Here is a 7,653-nt window from a genome sequence, read left to right on the forward strand (position 1 = left end):
CCATTCACTGTGTGTTCTTCTGCTTCTCCTTGCATTATCAGGTGGCACTGGGAAACTGTGTCTCTTTTTTGTTGCGTCGTCTTGCAGTTTCAGCTCTCCATGTGTGTGGTACCATTCCTGGGTGGGTTGCGCTTTTTTCACATGGGGCAGCTCTCCTTGCAGGGCACACACCTTGAACATGGGGCACCCCTACATGGGGGCACCCCTGCGTGGCACGGCACTCCTTGCGCACAACAGCACTGCACATGGGCCAGCTTACCACACAGTTCAGGAGGCCCTGGGGATCAAACCCTGGACCTTCCATAGGGTAGATAGATGCTCTATCAGTTGAGTCATGTCCTCTTCTCTCTAATGTGTTTTTGATCTCACCTATAATGTCTTTCATTCCCATAAGCTCTGTTATTTTTCTATTCAGGTATTTAAATTTTTCTTTGTGCTCACTCAGTGCCTCCTTGATGTCCTTTATCTCTTTAGCCATATTGTCTTTCAACTCATTAGTTTGATTTTGGAAATTTGTATGAATTCATTGATTAGTTGTCTCAAATCCTGTGTCTTATCTGGGGCTTTGATATATTTCTTTGCTTGGACCATGTCTTCCATTTTCTTAGTTGCTCAACTATGCTCAACTATGGGCCATGGACCCAGTGATGGGTTGCAGACCTGTTTCCAAGGGCCTTAAGAAGGGAGGCTATAAATACTGGAAAAAGCCTCTCTTATTATTTACTTTTAATTTCCTCATGTGCACTTCCTTGGTCCATCAGCAGATGACACTCTCTGGCAGCCCTCTCAGTTCAAAGCCTGGTCAAAGTGTGTTCACTACAACACTGACAGCAACAGTGTGATAGAGACTATTCTCCAACCTTTGTTGAGAGCTCCCTCTCTTTTCCCACGTAGGTAATAATTCCACTCTCCTCTTCATCCTAAACAACCAGTCCCTATCAGTAGGGAAGGTGATTGAGAGAGTTGGTTCTCTTTAGTCTTGAGCTAGCTCCCAGGGCAAACAATGGTGTGGTACCTCCTAGTCTGGAAGGGTTCATGGAACACACCAGACCAAATTTCTTGGCCAATAGTTGAATCAGCCCTTTTCCTGGGTGATGGATCCCTCCCTCTGACTGTAGCCACCAGCCCAAGACCAGAGAATTCAAAATTGTTTGTTCCTAGGTTGGAGGAAGGACATCAGCAGCTGCAGCTGAGCTTCCATTCCCTATCTTTTCATTGAGATTTTTTTCCTGTGCCCCTCTCTCTTCTGGGTGGTGTCCAGACTTCCTTTGGTGTCCTAAACCCTAGAACATTTTTTTGCAGGCCATTTCTGCCTGACCTCTAGCTATTTTTCTGGAAAAGAAGAGAGTCCTGTGTCTTTCTAATCCATCAGCTTCCTGGAAGTCCTTAAATTACAATTAAGAAAATGAGTATGGCAAGAATGTTTTCTGAAATAATATTAAGCCATTATTTTGAAGATAGTTCTAGTCTAGTAACTCATTCATCTAACGTATTATTAAAATGAATTGGGGAAGCAGATGTGGCTCAATCGATTGAGCTCCTGCTTACCACAAGGGAGGTCCTGGGCTCAGTTGCCAATCCCTCCTAGAGAAGACAGTGAGCTGGCGTGACGGGCAGGCACAACAGGCAGGTTCAGTGAGCTGACACAACAAGGAGTCACAAAGAGGAAAGACAATGAGAGACACAATGAAGTAGGGAGCAGAGGTGGCTCAAGTGATTGAGCCCCTCTCTCCCATATGGGAGGCCCCAGGTTCAGTTCCTGGTGCCTCCTAAAGAGAAGACGAAGCAGACACAGAGAGCACACAGCAAATGGATACAGAAAGTAGATAGTGAATGCAAACGAAAAGGTGGTGGTGGGGAGGAAATAAATAAAAATAAATAAAAAAATAAAAAATAAAATGAATTGTGGCACGTAAAGATTTAACATAGTATCTGGCACAACGGTAAGCACTTGATAAATTGGGGAATAAAAAATGAGTAAGATCTAATCCAGCCATATAGGAGGAGAAAAACAAATTTATGAAAGGGCCATTAAAAAATAAAAGTAAATCTGAACAGGAAGAAAATAAATTCAAGCCTAAAGGCACTCTACAAAACAATGGAAATTTTTGGTTGTAAGCAGTTAAGAACTCCATGATATCAGCAAGCTAAACCATAGGCCAGCTAGTTTACCAGAGAGAACTAGCAGGGGAAACAGCTAACAAGAGTCCTCTGGACATCAAAAACAAACCTCAAAGACTGACTTCAAAATAATAATAGCAACAATGCTGGGGTAATTATAGCTTACAAATAAGTAAAATGAACGACAGTAATGTTAAAAGAGATGGGAAGGAGGAATTGAGAATGCTCTTATAAGGTACCTCACTACCATAAAGTGCCATAGAGTGTTATTTGAAAGTTGACTTAGTTGTAAATGTATATGGAAAACCCTAGGGTAGCCACTAAAAAAAAAAAAACAAAAACCTAAAAAGGAAGGAAAATTGATATGCTAAGAGTGAAAATGGAATCATATAAAATTCACAAAACCAGAGAAGGCAGAAAAAGAGAAGATAAAAAGAAACAGAACAAATGCAACAAATAGAAAATGGTTACAAATATGGTAGATATTAACCCAATATATCAATAAGCATTTTAAATGTAAATGTTCTAAGTACACTAGTTAAAAGACAAACAAAAAAGATAGATTTTTTTTTTTTAAAGCCTTAACTATGTGTTGCCTACAAGAAACCCACTTTAAATTTAAAGACAGATAGATTAAAAGTAAAGGAATAAGGGTTACTGATGCTTAGGTGTTTGTAGCTGCTGAAGGAGTGAGCATCGCTTTTGGTAGAAGCATGAGTGTTTGGGGCCTCTGGGCTGGGATGGATCCAGCTCCTACTGGAGGCAGGGGAGCGAAGCCCGAGCTATGGCTCGTACAGTGGTAGCTGTTGGACTGACCGCTGCTGCTGCAGGATTATGCTGCAGGCCGTTATGTTTTGCAAGCCATGAAGCACGTGGAGCCTCAAATGAAACAAGTTTTTCGACGTCTCCCCAAATCTGCCTTCAGTGGTGGCTGTTACAGATGGGTTGGAGCCCCAAATGACCAAACAGGAGGCAGCATTAATAGTAGGTGTAAGCCCTCCTGCCAATAAAGGAAAAATAAGAGATGCTCATCGACGAAGTATGCTCTTAAACCACCCAGACGGGAGGATCTCCTTATTTAGCAGCCAAAATCAATGAAGCTCACGATTTACTAGAAGACCAAGCTAAGAAATGAAGTAAATGTATGATGAATTTTAAGTTCACAGAAATTTATATATATGATTACCAACTTTTTATAAGAAAATGCCTCAAAGCTGTAATTTTTAAGAAAAAAAATTTTTTTAAGTAAAAGACTAGGTGCGGAGTTGCCATCACTGCAGCTGTCGTCATGATTGGTGAGCTGAGGTCCATGCCCAAAAAGCCGGTTCCATCCCTTCCTCTCTGCCACCTTGAAGTGAATATTCAAGGAGGAACACTCACGGAACACAGATGTGTGGAATCCATGAAGGTGCAAGTAAAATATCCCAACCAGTTTCTGGTGATGGTGGGAAAACTCTCAGGTTCTCCAATTGTTGACACTGACAAACAGAAGTGCCTCGTTCCACCTGACCTCACTGCGGCTCAGTTCATGTGGGTCATCAGAACAAGGCTCCAGCTTCCGTCTGGAAGGGCAATCTTCCTGTTTGTGGATAAGACAGTCCCAGAGCCCAGCCTAACTATGGGGCAACCGTACAAGAAGGAAAAGGATAAAGATGGGTTCTTTTATATAGCCCACAGCAGATAGAACACTTTCGGCATCTGAGGGCCAGCTCTGGGTTAAGTGTTCCATTCCTGTTGGAATATCTTGTAAGTAGCTATTTTCTGTTACAGAACCTCTTCACCTAGATCTATTAGTGCACTTGTAACTGGATTTATTTCTTAATATGATAGAAGGTTTTGTAGACTAAATAATCGTACTGAGTTTTCTTTTGAGGTTTTGTTTTTATGCATTGTATTCATGGCTGTTCTTGCCAGGGAACTTATTCCTCTGGGAATACTTAATCAAGATATTTCCATATTGAAGTAAAGTAGGTGGGTTATTAAAGTCAAAGAGAGGATGATGATATTTGAAGTGTTAGGTAGCTAAAAATTAAAAGCACCCATATTAAATCCTTAGCAATCAGAACACTTACTTCACAAGATTTTGCCAATTGCTGATCATGTTGAACTGAGCTAAACTGTTTCTCTTTCTAAAACTATTAGGGTAAATAATTAATGACAAAACTATCTCTTGTAAAGGCAAGAATTAAAAAGCAATGGAATGGAGAAAGATATACCATGCTAACACTAATCAAAAGAAAACCAGATGGGAAGTGGATTTGGCTTACCTGATAGAGAGCATCCATCTACCACATGGGAGGTCCAGGGTTCAAACCCAGGGCCTCCTTACCCGTGTGAAACTGGCCCATGTGCAGTGCTGATGCATCCAAGGAGTGCTGTGCCATGCAGGAGTGTCCCCCATGTTGGGCAGCCCCATGCACAAGGAGTGCGCCCCATAAGGAGAGCCACACTGCATGAAAAAAAGTGCAGCCTGCCCAGGAGTGGCTCCACATACATAGAGAACTGATGCAGCAAGATGTCGCAACAAAAAAGAGACACAGTTTCCCAGTGCCACTAATAAGAATACAAGTGGACACAGAAGAACACAGAACAAATAGACACAGAGAGCAGACAACTGGCAGGGGTAGGAGGAAGAGGAGAGAAATAAAATAAATCTTAAAAAAAAAAAAAAAGGAAAACTGGAGTAGGTATATTAATTTGTTGTGTGTGTGTGTTTTTTTTATCATTCTAGGTTCTTATTATTTTTGGAAAACTATAGAGAATATAATTGGTGGGAACATAAGTACTCAGGATGTTAGATTAGCCTAGTAGTCATATATTCATAGTCATACATTCTCAACCTGCCATAACACCCATCAGGATGTTTTACAGTGGAACATGGATATCAATTGATATGTTGTCACATAAACCCAGTATTCTCAATCCTATTTCAGATAACTAGAATTTTTATTCTTCAAACAAGTGTTTTATTACAAGACATTTTGATGAAATCACTTTCAATCATGCAAATCATTATAAAACATAGTGTACACCGTTATTAAAAACAATAAACCTCATCATTATATTAAACCTATTACTTTGAAACATGCTTTTCTGAATAAATATATTAATTTCTGAACAAGGAAAATTATCAGGTGTAAGGAGGGCATTGCATAATGGTAAAGGGTTTAATTCTTCAAGAATTATCCTTAATATGCACGCACCTAACAACAGAGCATCAAAGTACCTGAGGCAAAAACTGATAGAATTGAAGGAGAAATAGACAAATTCAGAGGCTGAGATGATACTACTTGTCCCAAGAACTCCACCATAAATGACATTTTTAGAATAGAATATCTGGTGTGGTTAAAAGCCTCCAGGTAAACATAGACAGTCCTATCAGACAGCACATTCCTAGGGCTTAATGGTTACATCCCGGGAGCTAGGGGGCAAAGCTTTTTGGGGGCAAGAGAAATCTTTCACTGTGTAATAGACAAAGGACATGAAGAAACATTCACTTAAGAAGATAAACAGATGGCAAACAAACACATGGAAAGATACCCAAATCTGTAGTCTTTAGGGAAATGCAAATTGAAATCACACTGAGATAGCATTACACACCCAAGAAAACCAGTGACATCTACAGTCAATTAAGCCGACTGGCTCCCTCTCCCCATGGGGGCCCGGTGTGCTGTGGCTGCAGACAGCAGCCTCCTTGGTAGTGTATGTGGCCTGTTGCCTGTACAGGTTGCCCTAAGGGACCTTGGAGACAGCCCTTCCTTGCCTGATGCTGGTCCTGTTTGTGACCTCATGCCATCCCCAATCTACACTTTAGGCAGGTATGTGAGGTGCCTTTGGAAAACCTCAGGGGACAGTGGCCCGGGTCCACATTGGCCAGGTCATCATGTCCATCCGCACCAAGCTGCAGAACAAGGAGCATGTGATCAAGGACTGAGCAGGGCCAAGTTCAAATTCCCTGGCCACCAGAAAATCCACATCTCCAAGAAGTAGGGCTTCACCAAGTTCAATGCTGACAAATTCGAAGACATGGTGACCGAGAAGTACCTTATCCCGGATGGCTGTGGGGTGAAATACATCCTCAACCATGGCCCCTTGGACAAGTGGCGGGCCCTGCCCTCGTGAGGGCTTTGTCAGCACTGCCCTCGCCTGACCCATGCCCTCCAATAAATGACTTCCTGGCTGTCAAAAAAAAAAAAAAAAAAGAAAACCAGTGACAACACCAAAAATGCTATAGAAATGGAGAATGTATTAGTTGTTGCCCAGGGTTAAGGAGGAGTAGGGGTGTGAGGGAAGTGGGCGTGACTATAAAAGAGCAACATGAGAGATCCTTGTGATGATGTACATGTTCTGTATCTTGACTGTATCGATGACAATATCCTGGTTATGACATTGTACCATAGTTTTGCAAGATGTTAGCAGTGGAAGAAACAGGGCAAAAGGCACAAAGGATCTGTTATATCTCACAGTTGCATGTGAATCTATAATTCTCTCAAATAAGTTTAATTTAAAAATTATATGTAACAAATATTTTCCATTACTAAACTGCTTCTCAGAACTTCATCTAGGGAAGCGGACTTAGCCCAGTGGTTAGGGCGTCCGTCTACCACATGGGAGGTCTGCGGTTCAAACCCCGGCCTCCTTGACCCGTGTAGAGCTGGCCCACACGCAGTGCTGACGCGTGCAAGGAGTGCCGTGCCACGCAGGGGTGTCCCCCGTGTAGGGGAGCCCCACGTGCAAGGAGTGTGCCCCGTAAAGAGAGCCGCCCAGCCCGAAAGAAAGGGCAGCCTGCCCAGGAATGGCGCCGCACACACGGAGAGCTGCCACAAGATGACGCAACAAAAAGACACACAGATTCCTGTGCCGCTGAAAACAACAGAAGTGGACAAAAAGCAGAACACGCAGCAAACAGACACAGAGAACAGAAAACCAGGGCGGGGGGGAAAGGGGAGAGAAAGAAATAAATCTTAAAAAAAAAAAAAAAAGAACGTCATCTAACTTTTTACATTTCTAATTGTACTTTAAATTTTAAATTATCATCCTTTTTTTTTTTTCATGGACTTTTGAAGCTTCCTCCTTCCTATATGAAGTTGGTTGAGGAGATTCTCACCAACCTGTTTATAGTTGGCTAAATCACTAATTTGTTTGTGTTGCCATGAAAGTGAGACATTACATCTAACTCTGGGTGCTCTTTCCATTGTTACAGTTTAGATCAACTCTAGGCCTGCCTAGAGGGGGTATTGGAAAGCATGCCCAGGGAAGGCATTTCTTGAACCATCTGACTCCTCTGTTTCTTGGCCTCAGGCATTATTTGAGTAGCATGAATACTATGCTAAGAAGCTAAGCAGTCTCACTTCAAGCCTGGAGCTTGATATTATTGTCTAAAGTCAACTTCGCCTCTGAAAATTTGAACTTGGACTGAATATCTGATGATATTAGAGTATTACTGTGAAGAGAAGTATATGTGGCTCAAGCAATTGAACTCCCACCTACCACACGGAAGGTCTTGGGTTCAGTTCCTGGTGCCTCCTAAAG

The 7,653-nt window shown here is 42.1% G+C and overlaps 1 non-coding gene across 1 annotated transcript; it reads left to right on the top strand.

Moving 5' to 3' along the window:
• Nucleotides 1-5,740: 5,740 nt before the first annotated feature.
• LOC111760756 (small nucleolar RNA SNORA70) lies at nucleotides 5,741-5,875 on the top strand. Its single transcript, XR_002794359.1, has one exon. It is a non-coding gene; the product is annotated as a small nucleolar RNA SNORA70 (small nucleolar RNA).
• Nucleotides 5,876-7,653: the final 1,778 nt, after the last annotated feature.

Source organism: Dasypus novemcinctus, chromosome 12, assembly GCF_030445035.2.
Source record: "Dasypus novemcinctus isolate mDasNov1 chromosome 12, mDasNov1.1.hap2, whole genome shotgun sequence".
In the NCBI taxonomy this organism is placed as follows: domain Eukaryota; kingdom Metazoa; phylum Chordata; class Mammalia; order Cingulata; family Dasypodidae; genus Dasypus; species Dasypus novemcinctus.